Source organism: Mauremys mutica, unplaced genomic scaffold (assembly GCF_020497125.1).
Source record: "Mauremys mutica isolate MM-2020 ecotype Southern unplaced genomic scaffold, ASM2049712v1 Super-Scaffold_100270, whole genome shotgun sequence".
NCBI lineage: Eukaryota > Metazoa > Chordata > Testudines > Geoemydidae > Mauremys > Mauremys mutica.
Window position 1 is genome coordinate 373,036 of NW_025423299.1, and position 21,461 is coordinate 394,496.

At 53.3% G+C, this 21,461-nt stretch overlaps 4 non-coding genes across 4 annotated transcripts; all 4 read left to right on the forward strand.

Moving 5' to 3' along the window:
- The first annotated feature begins 5,647 nt into the window (after positions 1–5,647).
- On the forward strand, positions 5,648–5,721 carry TRNAT-UGU. Its single transcript has one exon. It is a non-coding gene; the product is annotated as a tRNA-Thr (tRNA).
- A 5,435-nt stretch (positions 5,722–11,156) lies between these two features.
- TRNAR-UCG lies at positions 11,157–11,229 on the forward strand. Its single transcript has one exon. It is a non-coding gene; the product is annotated as a tRNA-Arg (tRNA).
- A 6,468-nt stretch (positions 11,230–17,697) lies between these two features.
- Positions 17,698–17,779, forward strand: TRNAS-AGA. Its single transcript has one exon. It is a non-coding gene; the product is annotated as a tRNA-Ser (tRNA).
- Positions 17,780–20,518: 2,739 nt separating this feature from the next.
- On the forward strand, positions 20,519–20,591 carry TRNAF-GAA. Its single transcript has one exon. It is a non-coding gene; the product is annotated as a tRNA-Phe (tRNA).
- Positions 20,592–21,461: the final 870 nt, after the last annotated feature.

The following is a 21,461-nucleotide window of genomic DNA, read 5'->3' on the forward strand; positions in this document are numbered from 1 at the left end:
GGAAAAGGTGAAACAAAAAGGACAAACCCTAATATCCCCAGTGATTTTAAGGGACAAAATCCCAGGTGCAGAATAAAATTCTGCCTCCTTAAGCTCGTGTTTTCCATGCCTAGAATTCAACTGTCACCAGATGGATCAGACTGAACAGGTTTCAAACCTCGAGGAGGCTCTTACCTTCTAAACAGGGACGGCTGTTTTCTAGTAAAATCACTAAAAGGGAAGGAGAAAACTCGAAAAAGGTTCCTCCTGGCGCTCACGTCCGTGAACCCGAATACTCTCTCAGTCCTCAAAGAGAGACCTGGAGAAGGAGACTTGCTGAAGCAAAGCCACAGGGTCTCTGAGGTTTCCCTGGCCCCTCGCCCCTGTCCTGCCTGGCTGATGTCAGCATCTCTCTGTGAGGTCACCACCTCCCCACCACCTTTGACCAATAGTCTGAGGTGCTGCAAAAGGCCTTTGTGATGTCACTGCCACACCCCTCCCTTGCTGTGCTAATGTCCTGCCCCTGGCCAGGCACTTTGGAGGTTTGAGCTACTCCCTGTGGATCACCCCACTCAAGGAGCGTTCGTTCTAGGCAGCAAGCCGGCTAGACAGGAAAACATCAGACGCTGCTCCCAATGCTACACTCAGTTTTTCAGAAATTAGTCGACTTTATGGCCAGAAGAGACCATTAGAGCATCTAATCTGACCCCCTGCATATCACAGGCCTCCTGTATGACACAAGAGCTACTTTTGGGGCAAACACATTCCAGAAAGGCATCTAGTCTTCATGAAATGACATCAGGAGATGGCGAATCCACCACTTTCCTTGGTAGATTGTTCCTGTGGTGAATCATCCTGGCTGTTGAATATTTGTGCCTTAGTTGTAATATGAATTTGTCTCTTTTCACCTTCCAGCCACTGGGTCTTGTTATGCCTTTCTCTGCTAGATTCAAGAGCCCATTAATACCCAATCTATTCTCTCAATGAAAGCCCTTCAACACTTCAATGAAGTCACCTTTCAATCTTCTTTTGATAAGCGAAACAGGTTGAGCTCGTTCAATAGCTCCCTAGAAGGCATTTTTCTCCAGCCCTCAGAACATTTATTGGCTCTTTGGTCATCAGACTCCTGAACTGTAGCTGGATGTGGCTCTTGTTCTTCTGCACAACATAGCTCCTGGAGAAGAGGGATCTGCAAATGTACATTCATATGATACCTTTTTTAATTGATGAAAATATAAATTGACAGAGGATTGAAACTGATTTTAGCTGATGGACAGCTTTGCTAGGTTTTTGTGCATTTGGACAGTGAAATGTTGAGTGTTTACATCCATATCAAGCACCCCTGTATAGTGGAGCTCCTGAACATAATGAAGAATGGAAATGAAAATGCAGCAAAGAATCCTGTGGCACCTTATAGACCAGGGGTCTCAAACTCAAATGACCCCGAGGGCCGCATGAGGACTAGTGCATTGGCCCGAGGGCCGCATCACTGACACGCCCCCTTGCTGCCCCTGGCCCCACCCCTTCCATGAGGCCCCGCCCCTGCCCTGTCTCTTCTCCACCTCCTCCCCTAAGCGCGCGCAGTTTTAATAAATATATACACTCAGTAATGCACCTCACTCAAAGGACAAAACACGCACTTAGATTTACTGCCTAAGGCTCTGGGAGGGAGTTTGGGTGGGGGAGGGGGTCTGGATGCAGGCTCTGTGCTCGATGCAGGCTCCAAGCTGCGGCAGGGGGTGGGGGTGCAGGCTTTGGGACGGAGTTTGGGGATAGGAGGGAGTGCAGGGGTGAGGGCTGTGGGGCTGAGGGCGAGGGGTACATGATGCAGGAGGGGGCTCAGGGCTAGGGAAGAGGGTTGGGCTGTGGGGTGAGGGCTGTGGATGAGGGGTTCATGATGCGAGGGGGCTCAGGGCTAGGGAAGAGGGTTGGGCTGTGGGGTGAGGGCTGTGGATGAGGGGTTCATGATGCGAGGGGGCTCAGGGCTAGGGAAGAGGGTTGGGCTGTGGGGTGAGGGCTGTGGATGAGGGGTTCATGATGCGAGGGGGCTCAGGGCTAGGGAAGAGGGTTGGGCTGTGGGGTGAGGGCTGTGGATGAGGGGTTCATGATGCGAGGGGGCTCAGGGCTAGGGAAGAGGGTTGGGCTGTGGGGTGAGGGCTGTGGATGAGGGGTTCATGATGAGAGGGGCTCAGGGCTAGGGAAGAGGGTTGGGCTGTGGGGTGAGGGCTGTGGATGAGGGGTTCATGATGCGAGGGGGCTCAGGGCTAGGGAAGAGGTTTGGAGTGTGGGGTGAGGGCTGTGGATGAGGGATTCATGATGTGGGGGCGCTCAGGGCTGGGGCAGAGGATTAGGGTGCGGGGGATGAGGGGTTCATGATGTGGGGGCGCTCAGGGCTGGGGCAGAGGATTAGGGTGTGGGGGGATGAGGGCTCTGGCTGGGGCTGAGGATTAGGGTGCAGGGGGATGAGGGGTTCATGATGTGGGGGTGCTCAGGGCTGGGGCTGAGGATTAGGGTGCGGGGGGAATGAGGGCTCTGGCTGGGGCTGAGGGTTTGGGGTTGGAGAGGCTCAGGGTAAGGGAAGCCTGCCTTGCCAGTACTGGTGGAGGGCAGGCACTAGGACCTGCACCCTAATCCTCAGCCCCAGCCAGAGCCCTCATCCCCCCACACCCTAATCCTCTGCCCCAGCCCTGAGCGCCCCCACATCATGAACCCCTCATCCCCCCGCACCCTAATCCTCTGCCCCAGCCCTGAGCGCTTCCCTTCCCGCCCCGCCCCGCCCCGGCCCGGCCCGGCCCGGCCCGGCCGGTCCCGCTTTCCCCCCCCCCTTACCCGAGCGCGTCTCCGGCGGTCCCGCTCAGAGCCGCGTGGTGAGGGGGCGGGGCTGGGAGCTCCACGCCGAGCGCAGCGCTCAGCCCAGAGCTCCCAGCCCCGCCCCCTCCCCACGCGGCTCGGATCGGGGCGGGGCTCAGGCGCTCGGACGGAGACTCGGCGCTCTATGCGCCGAGGCTCCAGGAGAGGGGCGGAGGCGGGAGCCTCCGCTTTTCTCTTGGGGGCCCCTGCGGAGCTCCCCTGGGGAGCTCCGCGGGCCGCAGGGAAGAGCTCCGCGGGCCGCATGCGGCCTGCGGGCCGCATGTTTGAGACCCCTGTTATAGACTAACAGACGTTTTTGCAGCATGAGCTTTCGTGGGTGAATACCCACTTCTTCGGATGAAAATGTTTTCCTTTTTTTTTTTTTAAAAAAGAAGGTTATAAGAGAACATAGGGGGCTTGAATCAAAGACCACTTGATCTACCATCAAGCACTGTACCACTAAGCTATACCCCCATGACCATGGACTCATGAGCTCCAAGACTTTGAAGGACAGACCCTGCTTCCTCGAGATCCTTTGCCATTCCCACACCAGAAGTGGTTTTAAAAATGGGGTTTGATTAAACTTCTTAAATGTGGTAAACACCACAGCTTGCACACCCACCGATATAGCTTCTCCCACTGACATAGCTGCCACCTCGTGGGGAAGTGGATTAACTGCACCCACATGAAAACTCTCTCCCCTCAGCATAGAGCAGTGGTTCTCAAGCTATGGGTCAGGACCCCAAAGTGGGTCATAACCCTGTTTTAATGGGGGTCACCAAGGCTGGCATTAGACTTGTTAGTGCCTGGGGCTGAAGCCAAAAGTCTGAGCTCCACCACCCAGGGCTGAATCCCTCAAGCTCTGGTTTTGCCCTCCCCCAACTGGCTAAGAGGGCACAGTGTGAAATGTTTGGGGACCACTGTTTTAGGATGACGTTCTCAATCACTTCTACAAAGTCCAATAAAAGCTATTCCTCACCCACCCACCCCTCCATCCAGACTGACTAGGTATGTTCTGCTGCCCTTCACTCATGCAGGAAGGATAATAACATTTCATTCCACTCAATCCTAAAGTGATTTGTAACCCGCCACCAGCCAAAACTGGTCATTTTGGGAAAGTGGCTCCATCATGCTGCATACCTAGGCAGAGTAGGTGTGTCTGTGCATACACGGTCTGTTCCTGAAGTCTTTCCCCCAGCTTCCACTTAGTATATAAAAATTCCTTATTGTCCCTCTCTCTGCTGACATTAGATTTCTCCTCCTGTCTTTTCATTGATAGTTCTGATGAGGTGGCTGAGTGGTTAAGGTGATGAATTGCTAGTCCATTGTGCTCTGTATGCATGGGTTCCAATCCCATCCTTATTGGACGCATTTAGTCATTACTCCTCCTTTGTAGACAACCATGTCCCTGTTTGATATGATGTTGCTTCTTGCAAACAAAAACCTTCTCAGAAACTCAGAACTCCCTTTCTTTAAATAAAATGTCTAAATCCCAGATTTCTTAAAAAAAGAAAAATTCTCTAGTACTGTATTTCTTAATTTATATCTCAAAAGGTAACATCCTCGTCATCTCCTCCAAACACCCTGGGACCTGCCCAAATTATTAAAATACCCTCAACCCGAGCAAGGCCAGAGCAGTGAACCAGAGCTAGTGTCTAGGCCAAGCTGTTCTGAAGGAGGCAACTCAAACATTTTCTCCCTGCTTCCCTTGGCAAGGTCTGACTGAGAAAACAAAATTCCCCAAACTGAAAAACCAATACTAGTCTGGTTGGGGACTTTGGTTTGAAAGTATTATTGTTATTATTCTCTTCTGATTTCTGAATCAGTTCAGTTCAGTCTTTGTTCTCCAGGTGTGTTTCCAGCTAAAACCACATTGAGGGTACTGGACCACTGACCTATCAGCTCTTAACACCCAAACTTTCAGTAATTCTTTATCAGTGCCTGCGAGTGTAATTTAAACCATAGGTCCTTCCAGCTCTGAATCTTGTCTTCTGACAGTAGCCAATACCAGGTGCCCCAAAAGCCACTCCTTAAGGTACCACCGGGAGTTGAACCCAGGATCTCTTCTTTACAAAACATGTGCTTTAACCAGCCAAGCCATGGTACCTGCTGTTACTTAAAGCAGCGTGTTTGCCCACACCTGACTCTCTGCCAATCCCCACTGGGCCCTGACAAGTGTTGCTCGTGTTTGGCTTCTGTAAAGCAGAGGAGCAGATGAAGTTTTGCTCCCCAGGTGTGTGTGTGATTCTTTGGACAGGTCTACACTATGAAATTAGGTTGGTGTAATTACACCAGGCTGGCAATGCAGTTCTATCAACCTAATCCCAGTGTAGATAGCAGTTCAGCTGTCAGAACTTTCTGGAGCTATGAAAGGGGAGGGGCCCAGCCTCTGTAGCAGGAATGCAGGGCAGGTGAGTTCACGGCGGGCATTGTGGGATACTGGGGGAGACCAGTTATGGTGATATAATGACCAGCAGCATTTACACTGACAATTTGTCACTTTAAGTTTGCTGCACAAAGCTCTAGGCCTCTCGTCGAGGTGGTTTTATTTTGTCACCAAAACAGGGCAATTTTGTCACCAGACGTGGCATTGCAGTGTGTGCACCAGCCACAAGCTGCCGAGCGAGGGCTGAAATAACTTTGTAGTGCAGACCTGGCCAAAGATTTACACACACACACACACACACACACACCTTGCAAGGAAAACCTCACCTGCTCCTCTGCTTTGCAGAATCCAAACAGAAGCAAAGCTTTTTAGGCCCCAGTGGGGATGGCAGGGAGTCAGGTGTGGGCAGACACTGTGTTGTTGCCACAGGCAGGCACCATGGCTTAGCTGGTTAAAGCACCTGTCTTGTAAACAGGAGATCCTGGGTTCAATTCCTAGTGGTGCTTTGTTGACTAACTCTTGGGCAACCTGGTATTGGCTACTGTGGGAGGACAAAACACAGAGCTCTTTGGTCCAGCGCAGTATGGTTGTTTAAAATATACTCACAGGCACTGATAACAGACTTACTGAAAGTTTGGGAGTTAAGAGCTGATAGGTCAGTGGTCCAGCCTGTCACAGATGATCCTGCTTCCTCTGGGACAGGGGCAGATCTGGGCTCTCACACTGAATGGCTTGTTGTGGCTGCCAGAACCTGTGGGCAGCTCATTTAGTTTACACGGAGGGTTGAGTCCTGCTTTGTGCACCGTGTGTGAGAATGAAAATCCTAAACCGCCCTTTGAAATAACGAATGCACCAGGACGTGTTATTGTCCCTGCCCCAAAGCAGACAGACCAATGGAGAAATGCCATTGAGTCCAGGGTAATACTCCACTGCCATTTTACCTTGTTTGCTTGCTAAACTCCCTCCCAACCTTGAGGGCTCCCAGAGCCCGGTATTGAGCCTGAGCCGAGATGTCTACGCTGCAAATGTACCACCCCACGGCCCTAGCCTGGGAGCCTGCACTGGCACGGGGCAGCCGTGGGTGTTTCATTGCAGTGTGGACATAGCCTAGCATTATGTCTACACTGCCATTAACACACCCAAGTCACTATTCTCAAACCCTGGGTCAGTTGATTCAGGCTTGTGAGGCTTGTGCTGCAGGGTTATAAAATTACAGCATAGACACTTGGGCTTCAGCCCAGCCTCCGAGACCCCACGAGGGGTGAGGGTCTCCGAGCCTGGGCTCCAGTCTGAGCCCAGATGCCTACGCTGTAGTTTTTAGCTCCACAACCTGAGCCCCAGGAGCCCAAATCAGACCATCCAGGCCAGCAGGATTTTGTCACAGTATAGATGCCCTCTCAGGATATGTCTACACTGCAATGTAAGCCCAGGGTTAGCAGAAGTCATGTCAGCAGCCCCAACACATAAACATAAACCACGAGGGAAAGACCCACCCCCCCAGATAAGCTGGGCAGTGTCTTTCTCCCTACGGTTCGTAAGTCCAGCAACCAAAAGTCCTTTAACATGAGCCATCCCCTCTCTGCACCCCACTCACAGCTGTTGTCCTTAGTCAGTGCAAGCCCAGAGGTGCCTCTGTAGAGTTCACCTGCCATCCTGGGTGGAAAAGGGGGAAAATAAGAAGGCACCGTACTCACTATGTTGTCTAGGGACTCACTCATCTCTCCACAGCCCCCCTGTCCTAACGTTGGTCTAACACCTACATTTTAGTATTGGGACCCAGACCCTGACCCACTTGGCTTTGGAACCCCTGTCCCCTGCCTAGCAAGTGCTATTGAATTGAGGGTGAGTCCCTCAATCAGGGTCTGCCAAGCACAGTTGTGCTGCCCTCGATTCACACAACAAGGATAACAAACCTTTATTTCTCCTGCCCCTGTAACATGGAGACTGGGAATCCAACACCAGCCACAAGTGATCATTTCGGCAAGCAACCCAACCTATTTCCAACATACTGTAAAATTCACATGCAGACTCATACACGAAACCTTGCAAGAAAATCTTCCTGAGGGGTCTGAAGCACCTGCTGCTGGAGGGAAGGAGGGAGCCGTGGGTTGGGATTGAGGGGCACTGGGAATAGGAGGGGGCTGTGGGTTGGGACAGAGGAGAAGGGTGAAGAGGAGCAGGCTCTGGTTGGGACTGAGGAGCAGTGAGCATAGGAGGGACTGAGGGTTGGGATTGAGGGTCACTGGGAAAAGAGGGGACCTGGGTTTAGGCTGAAGAGCATCTTCATTTGGGGATCCAGCAGGACAGGGGAAGGCAGCAGGTGATTCTAATTCCTTAGGGATATTCTGTGTGTTTGTATGTGTGTGTGTGCAGGGAAGGAACATGCTCTATGCCCAGAGGCCTTTATTCCTCCAATCTGCAAGGACAGAGGGGCTGTCAGGAAGTTGCCCCTTCAAACCCACACACAAAAAGGCCCTTCCGAGGAAAGGGAAAATCCTGAAGAGAAAAAGTAACATCAAAGAAGATGTGAGAAAGACAGTTTATGATCTCAGTGAGTAGTTTATCATCTGATAAGAGACTTGAAGCCTGGACTCTCAGATTAAAAGTCTGACGCTCTGCCAACTGAGCTAGCCAGGCTCACAAAGCAAAAGAGCAAGTTGGTGCAGAGGAGAAAGTAGTCAAGAAAACAAGAGCGGGAAACAATAGGGGAAACCTGCTGCTCTTTCTGGCCTGGTCAGGGGGCTGTGCCGATCCGGTTTCCACAGTACGTTTGACATCAATATGGTGATCCATGGGGACCTTGGGGTCCCCAGGTTGCCTAAGGAGGGGTGAACTAGCCCAGGTCGGAAACGGAGCAGGTCAAAACTCCCATGCCGATCAATAGTGGGATCGCGCCTGTGAGTAGCCCCTGCAGCATAGCCTGGGCAAGAGATTGAGACACGGTCTCTTTTTATACACTCCCCCTCCCCCGCAGAGACTGTAGGGGGGGATGGGAGCACCCATTGTGGGGATCCTGAACTGGTGGGAGGGAGGCACCATGTACCAGGGATCCCGAAACGCAGAACAGGGACACCCACACACCAGGTGTCTTGATTTACAAACTGCAAGTGATGATGAATTCACCACCTCCCTTGCGGAGCTTGTTCCACTAGATAATTAGCCTCACGGTTAAAAAATGGTCATTTCCAGTTGGGATTTTCTGACATCGACTGCGAGCCAATGGGGCTTTGTTCAATCTTTGTCTGGTGAATTAAAGAACCCTTTAAATCACATATCCCCCCCTCTGGGAATTTGTAAAACGTATTTAAACCAGTGATTAAATCGCCTCTTAACCTCCAGTCAATGAAATCAATTGAGCTTCTTCAGTCTCTCGCTGTAGACATTTTCCTTGTTTTTAAAGGCAAAATTTTGATCTTTCCAACGGGAGCTGCTGCTTCAATGTTCAGTTTGGGGAAGGATTTGGCTGCACTCAGAGATCTGCCCGCGGGTTACAATCTGCGATCCGAAGGGTCGATCGCAAACAGCGTTTAGATGGGACCGTTAGTGCCGCCCCCGTGTGGCCAAAGATTAGAACTGACCAGCAGAGTTTACAGCTGGAGCCTGGGACGCTCCTGAACAAACTGGGCACGAAGCCTCTCGCGTGGGATCCTCGCTGTGCAGCAGGAGGCGGAGGGAAGCTGATTGTCAGGGCTCAGGGCAGCTCCCTGCCATGCTGAGCCGGTGTCTGTGCTAAGCTCGGCATCAATCAGGTGATTCTGGGAAGTTCGGGGTCCCAGGGCTCCCAAAGGAGGGTGAAGTAGGTCACCCCTGGAGCAGGTTAAAGCTGCAGGTTGACAGTGGGGTTGCTGCCCCTGTGAACAGCTGCTGTAGCACCGCCTGGGCAGGACAGGGAGAGCCAGTTATACCCCCCCCCAGCCTGTATCGGGGGATGGGAGCACTCACACCCTGGGGACCCACCCACCAGAGATCTTCTAGGGTGGGAGAGTGGCACCCACACACCTAGGATCTTGTGGGGGGGGGACAAAGGCATCCACACTCCGGGATCCTCTGCAGAGGGATGGACACCCACACACCCAGGATTCTGTATGGGGGGCAGAGGTACCCGGACACCTGGGTGGGGGAAAGAGGCACTGAAACATCTGGGATCTTACCTGGCAGGACAGCGGCGCCTGCAGCTCGACATGAGACAGGGGCGGGGGGAGCAGGAGCATTTCCCAGTCCCAGGCTGTCCTCGTCTGGCCCAGGCACAGAGCTCACAAGCAGAGTTTAAAGCTCCAGCTGCCAAGCTGCAAAACAAGCCAGGCTCTGTGGCTGGTGCTTGTGATCCCGGTGCCTGTGATCCCAGCGCCTGGGGAGGCTGCGGCTGGCGGATTGCTTGAGCTCAGGAGTTCTAGGCTGCAGGGGGCTGTGCCGATCAGGTGTCCACAAGAGCAGGAAACAATAGGGGAAACCTGCTACTCTCTCTGGCCTGGTCAGAGGGCTGTGCTGATCAGGTGTCCGCACTCAGTTCAGCATCGATATGGTGATCCCGGGGAAGCTTGGGGTCCCCAGGTTGTCTAATGAGGGGTGAACCAGCCCATGTCGGAAACGGAGCAGGTAAAAACTCCTGTGCTGATCAATAGTGGGATTGCACCTGTGAATAGCCCCTGCAGTGTAGCCTGGGTGAGACACAGTCTCTTTTTATACAGACACCCCCCGCAGAGCCTGGAGGGGGGGATGGGAGCACCCACACGATGGGGATTCTGACTTGGGGGGAGGGATGCCCCCCTGCAACACGGATCTTGAAAAGCGGAACAGAGACACCCACAGTTCCCAGATGGGGGCAGGCAGGGGAAACCACACACTGGAGCTAATTCACGGGGTGGGGGACAGAGACACCCACTGGAGATCCTGGATGGGAGCACCCACATGATGGGGATCTTGAACTGGGAGGAGGAAAGCACCATGTACCAGAGGTTCTGAAGGGGGAACAGGGACACCAGGTGTCTTGCAGCAAGAGCTGCGGTCTTGATTTACACAGGGCAGTGATGGGGAATTAACCACGTCCCTTGCGGAGCGTGTTCCACCAACTATTCACAGGCGCGACCCCACTACTGATCAGCACGGGAGTTTTGACCTGCTCCGTTCCCAACCTGGGCCGGTTCACCCCTCCTTAGGCAACCTGGGGAGCCCAAGCTTCCCCGGGATCACCATATTGATGCTGAGCTTAGTGCGGACACCCGATCGGCACAACCCGCCATGGCTGGGAGCTCTGGGATCCACCCACAGTAGCTGAGAGCTGTGGGGTCCATCCGTGGTGGCATGGGCCTGTTGGAGCCCCTTCCGACACTGGTGGCTGATAGCTGTGCGGCCCCCACCGACCGACAGCTCCAGTCTTGCTGAGGTGGAAAATGTCACTGAGATCTCTGAAAGTCACAAATTCTGTGACCCCCTTTATATAATCTTAGCCTTAATAGTTGTTGACTGTCTCTCTCAATCTAGTGGTCTGCTCTAGCGCAGGTGGGACAGGGAAGACAGAAGCTCACCCGCCAGCACAGGTTTGGGCAGAAATGGCTCTTGAGCTATTTGCTGAGCATGCAGAGGACTTGTCCAGGCCAGTGGAGCAGCTCAGCCAGATGAGGAGCTGGAAGAAGGAGACCTGAGCAGCCTGGACATCCCACTTTTTCTCCACAGCCACTGCCTGTCAGCAGGATTCCTCCTTCTCCTCCTCAGTGAGACCAAATCTAAGCACCTAGATAGCCGGTCTGTCCGCTGCACCCCAATCCCTCATGCCTGAGCCTCCCTGTCAAAGTCCTGTACCTGGCTCCAGAGAATTGTCTCACATCTCACTGGGAACTCGACTTCTTGTACCCAGAGAGTATCGGCCCAACTCAGCAGAGGACCTGAGAAACACAGTGTCTGCCTTTTCCAAATAACTGCTTGGAAAGCTTTTTGTTCCTGTGACCACGTGGCCTAATGGATAAGGCGTCTGACTTCGGATCAGGTGATTGAGGGTTCGAGTCCCTTCGTGGTTGTGCTTGCGCAGTTTTACCTTTGTCCTGATAGTCCTGTTCCCTTCAGGGCTGGAACCTCTTCTAGGCCGCTCAGGCCAATGCTCTGCCTTCAGCTAGAGCCCAGGGAAGGAGGTGGGGGTTGGGTGTCACAAAGGCTGGGGCATGAGCCCCAGGTGCTTCCAGTCTCGCCTTTGCCCTTCCTGACTTGCCAAAGAAAATGGGCGGCTGCCCAGGCTAGCGTGTGGAGCAGTTTCCCTCTTCCAAGTGTGCACCTGTCCCTGTGCTGGAGGGTACTTGCTAAATAGCACCTTGGGAGCCTGGGTGTTTCTCTGCTTCTCGCCAGCTGGGGAAAAGCCTCTTGGGGTAAAATCTCCTGCCCCACTGCCAAAGTCAGCACTTTGAGTGGGAATGGTAAGAGGCCCCACCAGGGGGGCTGGCCCTGCTTTCCTACCATCTTCTGATGTTGGCCACAAAGCATCAGCTGCTGGCTGTGGGTGGTTTTCAGTGGGGGTTTGGCATGCCAGGGAGCAGGGAGCAGCCTGGCTGGGTGTCTCTGTGGCTGTCTGCTGGCCACGCATAGGCATGGTTCTCCTCTCCTCTTGCCCTGCCCTCGGTTGCTCTGTGGCTTTTAAGCTTCCCTTGGAGCTGTCAGAACCAGCCACCTCTGTCCTAGGTACCCAGAGGAGGAGAGGTGTGCTGGGCTCCAGCCTGGGACTCTTCCTCCCTCCTGCCTTTCCCTGACTATGAAACCTGGCCCTGACACTCCTTTCTTCAAGCGCCATGTGGGCAAGAGGAAAAGTGTGGTAGAAAGCACAACGGCCAAACTTGTGGGCATCAGAAATCCCAAACATCCAGTCAAACCATAGCCACTTCTAGACCCCATTCCAACCAAAGACCTGGCTCCAGTGGGTATGAGTCACTCAGCACAAGGTAAACAACTCATTCTTATACAGCTGGAGATAGGAAAGCACTTGGATCTCCAGGGATTTACCACAAGGTCCCACTGAGATTTGAACTCAGATTTCAGCATGCCAACCCTTACACCATGGGACCAGCTTATGCTGGTTTCTCTGAACATTGGTGACCCTATCATAGAATACCAGGGTTGGAAGGGACCTCAGGAGGTCATCTAGTCCAACCCCCTGCTCAAAGCAGGGCCAATCCACAGACAGATTTTTATACCTGATCCCTAATTGGCCCTCTCAAGGACTGAGCTCACACACCTGGGTTTAGCAGGCCAATACTCAAACCACTGAGCTCTCCCTCCCTCACAGGCCCAGCTTGTGTAAGGGGACTGTTGGCCCTTTACTAAATCTGAGTGGGGTTTTTTTTGTTGGCCAGTTCCCAGTCCCAATAGAAGGGGGAAGGTTCAATGGGAAATCAGGACCCTGAGACTGACAGGCCCCTGGGGCGATGGTCACCAACTGGTAGGGAACAAGTGAGAATTTGTTAATGAGTAAAATTCCTGGTGAAAATTGGCAAAGCTGTGGAGAGTTTGAAAAGTTCCAGTGAATTTACACATGAAGATACAAACAGAGAGACAAATAGAGAGAAAGAGAACATCACAGATTGCACAGGCCCACACAGACATAAACAAAAACCAAACCCACACAGCACACAGAGCCATATACACAGCGGTGAGCTCCAGCCGGTTTGCACCGGTTCGCAAGAACCGGTTGTTAAATTTAAAATTAGAATTGTTCCAGGACAACCGGTTCTAAAAAGCTTTTAAATTTAACAAAGGCTCGGGCAGCTGTCTGCCCGGCCCCCGGCCACAGCTCACCTCCCCCTCTCCCCTGAATCATCCGCCCTCCTTCTCCTCCCCTTCTCCTGCTTCCCGCGAATCAAATGTTCACGGGAAGCCTGAAAAAAGCAGCAGCAGCAGCAACAGGCAGGTAAGCCGGGTGCGGGCGGGACGGCTCCCCCTGGCCCCGGCCGAGTGCCCCAGCCAAGCACCCCTGGCTCGGGCTGGTTCCGGCTGCACGGCTCGGACCCAGCCCAGCTCTGGACCCGAGGCTCCGGCCCTGGTGCCGGCAGAGCGGCTCCGGCCCCGGTGCCAGCCCGACCCGAGGAGTCGGGGCCCGCGGCTCTAGCCCCGGTGCCGGCCTGGCCCGGGGAGTCGGGCCCCACAGCTCCGGCCCCAGGCAGTGTGGTAAGGGGGCAGGGAGCAGGGAGGGGGTATTTGTTTGGTTGTGGGGGGGTGGATAGGGGTCAGGGCGGTCAGAGGGCAGGGAACAGGGGCATTGAATGGGGGCAAGGATCCCGGGGGGCAATCAGGAAGGAGCAGGGGTTGGATGAAGTGATGGGGGCACTCAGGGACAGAGAGAAGGGGTGGTTGGATGGGGCAGGGGTCCCGGGGGGCCATCAAGAATGAGAGGAGGGGTTGAATGGGGCTGCAAAGGGCAGTCAGGGGACAGGGAAAGGGGGGGATGGGTCAGGGGTCCCGGGGGGGTGTCAAAAAACATGGGGGGTTGGATGGGGCACGACCCCCTCGTGAAGGAGGGAACCGGTTGTTACTATTTTGGCAGCTCATCAGTGCATAAGGGAAAAGCCACACAAAACATAGAACAAATCCACACCAAAAATACAGCAAAAGCCCACAACAGGAAAGCACAAAAACCACATACCAAAAGAATACTTAGCAAAAAACAATCTGCATGCAAAAGTCATACACACACACACACACACACAAAACTACACAAGGCATCCACCAAAATCACACAGGACCCACATGCACATCAACACAACAGACGAAAACCACACCGACATACAGAAAGCCAGGCAGGGTTTGAGTCTCACAGCGAAGAGGGTGAGCACACAGGTGGTTTGGGGAACAAAGACTGAGGGGGAGTCGGGGGCAGTGCTCTGGGCTCTGCCTGACCCCTCCTGACACAGGTGGCTGGTGGAGAGCAGAGCCTGGTAGATCTGTGGAATCTGCCCTGCTCTCTGTAAAGCAAGGGGACCTCGGTGTCTTCTGAGCTGCAATTGTATTTTCTGCAGGCAAAATGATTGGCAGAAGCTATTTGGTTAAAGAAAACTAGTGCTGTAGATGAGGTTTGAACTCACAACCGCAGCATGACTCCACTCAGCCCTACTCTGCAAGTCCTGGGCACTAACCCACTGCACCACTGGACACTACCTACAAGAGCTTGTCTCCATGTTTCATGGATGGATTAGTGGAGTGTGGGGGTTGCATTAGCTAAAACAAATCCATATTAAAGGCTGCAGGATGGCAGCAGCAGAGGTGGGGAGCCTCCTTCCATGTGATAGAGCTGGTTCCCCCTTCCATTGCTGAGGGGAAGGTTGGTGCTTTGAGCCCACCCGGTGCTGGAACGTCTCATGGGTGAGATTAACGGGACTCTAGAGAAGAGAAGAGAAGAGAAGAGAACGGAGGGGAAGTCCTTTCTATCCCTGCCTAGCTCCATTGGTCTCCTGTGGCCCTTTCGGCTCTCTGCTCCCCTGTTGGGGAGATGCAGAGACAAGCCCCCATCTGGGTGAGTCACCGAGAGGCTGTGTCCCATGGCGTGTGGGGGGAGAGGGGTAGGGGTGGGATGGGGCTCAAGGGGAGAAGGTTGTGTGTGACAGTGTGTGGGGGAGGGGGAGGGTGTGTTCCTTAGGATAGAAATGATGGAAAACACAGGGGCAGTGACAGTGAAGCCCCGTGTCTGAGTGTTATGACCCTGTGTGGTGCTGCCATTCACCTTCCCCTCCTATGGTCTCACCTTTCATTGAATCCAGCATTTTTTCACCTGTCCTCACCACAGAGGTGTCCCACATGCCTCAGCTACCGAGTGTCCCTCTTAGAGACGCCGAGGACTGGAACTGATTTCAGCTGCTGGACAGCTCTGCTAGGTCTTTATTCATTTGCACAGGAAAATGCTGAGAGTTTAAATTCATTTCAACCCCCCGCCCCCATTCAGAGAACTCCTGAACATACTGGAGATGGGTCTGGAAATCGATTTTTATTCGAAAAAGTTTTTAAAGGGAATCACTTGGATTGGAGCTAGGAAGTCATTACGCTGCAGCGAAACATTCACCCACTGAGCTATACTCTCAACAAAGAGTGTCATGTATAGCCCAGAGCAGGGCCAGTTTTTAACCTGGGGGTTAGTAAACTTTCTCTCTGTACAAACACCACAGCTTACAAACTCCCCACCCCCGCTCTGTGTCACCAGAGCACAACAACAACTCTCCTTGGAGCACACACAGCTCCCCAGCTCCCTGCCCGTCAGTCTCTCCAGCATTGCTCCAATCCCTTAAAGCAGGGTCTCAACCTCAATTTACCTTAGGGCCGGTGCCAGTCCTCCAGTCCTCCCAGTGGGCCAATAATGTCACTCATACTGCCCAAAACTCCACCCTCCACCTGCCTAAGGCTCTGGGAGGGAGTTTGGGTGGGGTAGGGGTTCTGGGGTGCAGGCTCTGGGATGGAGTTTGCAGCGCTGTAACATGGGCGAGGCGAGTGAGGCACTTGCCTCGGGTGCGCAAAGTGGAGGGGCGCAGCTCTACCACGATCAGCGGCACTTCGGCGGCAGCTCTACTGCTGCCACTTCTTCGGCAGCAATTCGGCAGTGGGTCCTTCTCTCCGAGAGGGACTCAGGGACCCGCTGCTGAACTGCCACCGAAGGATGAATGAAGCGGCGGTGGCAATTCAGTGGCAGGTCCTTCCCTCTGACAGGAACTCAAGGACCCGCAGCCAAAGAGCCTGGAGCTGGCCCTTGCCTCGGGCACAAAAATTCCTTGTATGGCTCTGGGAGTTTGGGTGCTGGGTGCAGGCTCTGGGCTGGGACAGGGGGTGGGGGAACAGGAGGAGGGGTGGGGGTGCAGGCTCTGGGAGGGAGATTGGGGCAGGCGGGAGGGTTTGTGTGGAGGGAGGGGGCACAGGCTGTGGGAGGGAGTTGGGGGCAGGCGTGTGTGGACCGGGGTGCAGGCTCTGGGAGGGAGTTTGCGGGGAGGAGGGGGTATGTGGGGAGGGGATGGTGTTGCAGGCTCTCGGAGGGAGTCAGGGGTGTGGCGCTTACCTGGGGCTCCAAAGCAGGGCAGGCTGGGGGGCCTCCATGTTCTGCTGCCCCCAGGCATCATCCCCACAGCGTCCCATTGGCTGCAGGGGCTCGGGGCGGGAGCAGTGCGCGGAGGTACAGACCCACCCTGCCCTGCCATGCAGAGGGGCCGGCAGCCACTGAACGAGCAGGCAGATGCTGCTCAGCTCCGCTGCACTGACGGGGCCCCTGGGGGGAAGCGCCTGGGGGTGGCCGGTGTGGCCAAGGGAGTGACCCGGTCCCAAAACTGCCGGAGCCCCACGGGCGAGACCTGGGGACCAGGGCTGCCAGCCAGACAAACACCTTTAAGAGGAGGCGTCCCTCTCCCTGTCACAAACTGATCTTCCTCCTTCAGTTCAGTGACAGCCTGAATTGTTCCTTATCCCGGCAGAGCCGGAGGACTGAAAGCAGCAACATCAAACCCCTGTGTAGCTCACAGGAATGGACATAAACACTCCCTGGTATCTGAGGAGATGTTCAGCTTTGCCCTTGGTCAACTACAAGGCTAAAGGGAAAGGAGGTGGCGCCAGGTATAAAGAGTGAAACACGACACATCATAGTTATGCCCATGGTGGCTGCAAAATCTTTTGATGTACTTCTTCTTATCAGCAGTGTATTGTTTTCTCTGGAGTCTAGGCCTTCGCCAAGAAATTTGTACCTTGATAAAATAATTGACTGCCCCTGGTGAAGGCAATGGACTTGACACCCACTGGGGTGTCCCTACACAGGTACAAGTACTAACAACAGTGGCTGCCTTTTAGCCATAGATTTTAATCGGGGCAATAAATTGATACAAACCCCTGTTAGATCATTTCTCAGCCCGAGTCCTTCACCCACATTCCCTAGAGCATTGGGCCACCATGTGGATGTTTCATTTCCCGCCTCAATTTCACACAGAGACACAATTTCCTTTGCACAGATCCATGAACAGCAACATCTTCCTGTGTCTCTGCTCTGAGCCAGGGCATTCGATTCCAGTGAACCCTTCTCTCCTGCAGTGGCGATGGTCAGACAGAGGGGACGTAGCACCTGCATCCCTGCCAGGGAGATATTGGCTCGGCTCTTTCTTTCTGCTGCTGTAGTTAGTCCATGAAACATCAAGGGTGGAATGCAAGGCTGAGTTCACGCACCAGCCCCCAGAAATATTTCAGTGCCCCAGAGAAATCCTGCCACCTGCTATTGGAACGATGTGCTGGAGATTTGACTAGGAAAGGGACTGTCTGAATTGTCAGAGTGGGGAATGAACAACAATCTACAGCAATGTCATTCACACAGACACACTCTCATCCTGCTCCAGCCGGAAGGGAAATGGGCAGGAATTCTCACTGTTCACCCAAGGACACACTTACACTGATGTGCAGTCATGAGTGTGCTGGGGAAGCTGGTCTGAGCAATTTGAAGTGACAATTCAGTGAGAACAGAATCATCATGTAATAAAAAAAGTATGCATCAAGTAGTTGTGGCCGAGTGGTTAAGGCGATGGACTAGAAATCCATTGGGGTCTCCCTGCGCAGGTTCAAATCCTGCCAACTACGAAAGCTTGTTGTTGTTATTATTGTAGGCTTAGTTCCTGAGCATCCACAGTGCAAACTGGAGCCAGATCTATTTTCACTCTGTCTACACTTAAAATGCTGCTCTGGCACTGCTATAGCACTTTGGAGTAGACAGTGACTGGTGGGGTTTTCCCATCTGTGTAATGTCTGCATAGACAGAACAATTCTTCCTTTTAATTAGCACTATCTAACCCGGGCTTAGGTCACCTTAACTCTATGGGTTTGGGGGTGGGTCACACCCTGAGAGACGTCGCTCTGCCAGTGAAGTGCCCAGCGTACACCAGCCCTTAGATCCCTCTTGGTATTTCAATGCAGGCACTGACTTGTGAGAGGAAAACATCAGCTCACAAACACACAGACTGAATTTCCCACATTTAATCTCGCTGCACTTTCCAGAAAGTCACAACATTCAATTCATTCTTGCTAGGACAGAGAAAAAATAAGTGACACTAAGTTTTTGGCTTGGGTAAATAAAATTAAGTGTTTAATTAATATAGTAAAAATCTGTACTGATTCCTCTAACTAACACCACAGCGTGAAATAGGAACAGAGACAAATCTTGTCAGTGACGACTAATTTCACAAATGATCTTCCCATTATTAATTTCCACGCTGCCCCCATTGGAAGTCTGGGCAACGCCAGTGTCATTGCTCTGCATTCACCTTCCCCTTAGAATTGTTCTCGGACATTCGCCTTCCTCTGGAGCATGGGGCACGGGGTCCCTTGCTGGAGGATTCCCTGCACCTTGAGGTCTTTAAGCCACGATTTGAGGACTTCAATAACTCAGACATAGGTCAGGGATTTCTTACAGGAGTGGATGGGTGAGATTCTGTGGCCTGCATTGTGCAGGATGTGAGACTAGATGATCATAATGGTCCCTTCTGACCTTAAGTCTATGAATCTATGAATCTATTCCCAAATTTGGAAAACTGTGCAGGTCAGAATGTGAATAGTGACCCCGTCTCCTTCCTGCACCTGCTCGACATTGCTCCACAGCAGCTTCTCCCCCTGCAGAGTCACCCCAGGACGGCAGTGCAGCCGCCCAGGGTTCAGCAGGGGCCCCTGGCAAAGACAGTGGGTGCAGCTAATAGCCCAGTGTGCCTGGACGTGAGGCAGCTGTAAAAAAGCAACACCCCCCTCCTCTAGAAGTACAGAGACTGAATTCTCCAACTATAACATCATGACCCCCTGTAGAAAGCCACACGTGTCAGTTGTATTGTCACAGGGAGATGCAAAAATCAGGTGACACCAATTTTTAAGTTGAGTAAATAAAGTTGAGGAGATAGTTATTAACCTCACAAAAATACACTAAAGATCCCTCAACATAACACCTGAAGGTGAAATATGAACAGAGACAAACCCTGTCAGCAAAGGCTCATTTCCTAAACGATCCTCAAAATGTTACTAATTCCCACCCCTCCTCCACAGGAGCTCTGTGCAGTGTAACTGTTCTGCAGGCAGCTTCCCATTAAATGCTGTTGTGGGACATTCCCAGGCCTGGAAACGTACCAACGACAGAATTTGAAGAGCAAACCTGGCTCCCCGCACCAGGCGGGATTTGAGTGTTTTGTCCCTGTCACTTAGTCTTTGTCAATAGTACAGACGCCAGGGGCAGGACTCCAGGCTCTGCTTGAGGGATCCTGGCACAGGGGCTGGGGGAGAGAAAGGATTGTAAATTCTCACCTGTGCTCTGGAGAGGAGGTAATAAGTGAAAGGGGCATTTCTGCCTCCTCCCCTCCTCAGTGTCCCAGGGCTGGAATTTTACATCCCACAGGGCCAAATGAGGGAGTGACACCACTTGGCTAATGAAAACCAGTGCTCCAGGTGAGGTTTGAATTCACAACCTCAGCATAGCTCCTCTCAGGACTGCCGTATAAGTACTGTGGGCTAACCAATTGCGCCACTGGAGCACCTGTTAATTATAATTTTCCAAGACCCCCTAGGTTGATACAGGCAAGGAGTGACCCCAAAACATTCTCAGTGCAGCTGAGAGCAGGTAGCGACAAGTGTTGTACTTGGTGGGGTGGATTCTTCCTAAGGGTTCCAGGCACCATTTGACTCTTTTGTTCTTCCCTGTGTAATAACAGAGCTGGTTAAGACTCAATGGAGAGTCTTGCTGCAGACCAACAGATTTGAAATCACTGATAACCAGCTCTAAGCATTAGTCCTGCTTTGGGACAGTGTCTCTCATGCAACCAACAGTTAGCTAGTCTAGCTCAGGGTCCAGCTCAACTTTCACCACGGTCCACTGGCCAAGGGCGGCTCTAGGCATTTTGCCGCCCCAAGCATGGCAGGCAGGCTACCTTCGGTGGCTTGTCTGCAGAGGGTCCGCTGGTCCCGTGGCTTTGGAGGCACGCCCGTGGGAGGCCCGCCGGAACTGCGGGACCAGCGGACCCTCCGCAGGCACGCCTGTGGGAGGCAGCCTGCCTGTCGCCCTCGCGGCGCCAGCAGAGCGCCCCCCCGCGGCTTGCCGCCCCAAGCACGCACTTGGTGTGCTGGGGCCTGGAGCCGCCCCTGCCACTGGCCCCCAGTCCTCTTCTGCCACCAGGTCAACCCGGAACTCAGGCAGGAATAGGGTGAGGAAGCAAGTCAAGCTGAGCAAGGCAGGCAAAAGTGACTCTTGCCTTCAAGGGCTGCTCACAATGACGTCCTTTTTGTGTGCAACTGCTGCAAAAACATCCCAGGCAGAGAAGCAACAGGCCAAAATGCTGCTCTATAGCTGCCAAAGTAACTCAGTTGGGAGAGTGTTAGACTGAAGATCTAAAAGTCCCTGGTTCAATCCCAGGCTTTGGTAGGCCCTTTGATCCCTCTTTGTGCAGTGCTGGCTTGTTTTCTGGGAGCACAGCAGTCCCTGCACCCAAGGTGAGTCCCTGAGCTTGGGCTCTGCAGTAGGAAAAGATAGTGTGGGCTTCTTCTGCTAGTTGGCCCACCTGACCTTTAAGGATGAGAGCTGTCTTTCTCAATATCTCAGGAAAAGAGTGAGGCAAGGCAGCCCTCAGGAATGGTGCCAGAGGGCTGCTAGGCAGGGATTGGGGATGAAAACTCCTCTGTGCAGCTGAGCAAGGGCAGTACCAGGGAAGGGGCATCTGTAAAAGTGGCCATGTGGAAGATGGCAGGGGTTTGGGGGCCCAGGAGGAGGTGCTTGATGCCCAGTGCCATGCACATTCATGACTTTAGGGTAGCATGATGGGCAGAGGGTGATTGGAGGAAGGGCCCATCTCTCTGGTCCTCCTGGCCAGGGAAGAACCATGGGGTTGTAGTCTTGTTTTTCACAGAAGGTGCTGGAGGGCATTACTGGTAGATTTTGTGCTCTGTGGAAAGTGTGTATGGTTCCCTGTTAAGGCGTGAACGGGAAGATCAATGGAAGGGACTAGCTCCCTTCCTCTGGACAACACGATGTTTGGTCTGGGCAGGGGGGGATTTTAATTGTGTCAGCTGGCCTGAGGACCACTGGTCCCGTTTTCCCAACTGTCAGAGGAAATGTTTGTGCAATGAGCACTACCTGGCACAGGTCTGTAGTGAGGTCAGAGGAGCTCACTCCAGCCACAGAGGGGATACACCTTTCTGGGGGACAGGCCAGGAGTCACACTGACCGGATTTCTGTGAAGGAGAGCACGTCGACAACCCAGTGCAGGGTGGTGCCAATGGACTGTTCGGATCACGC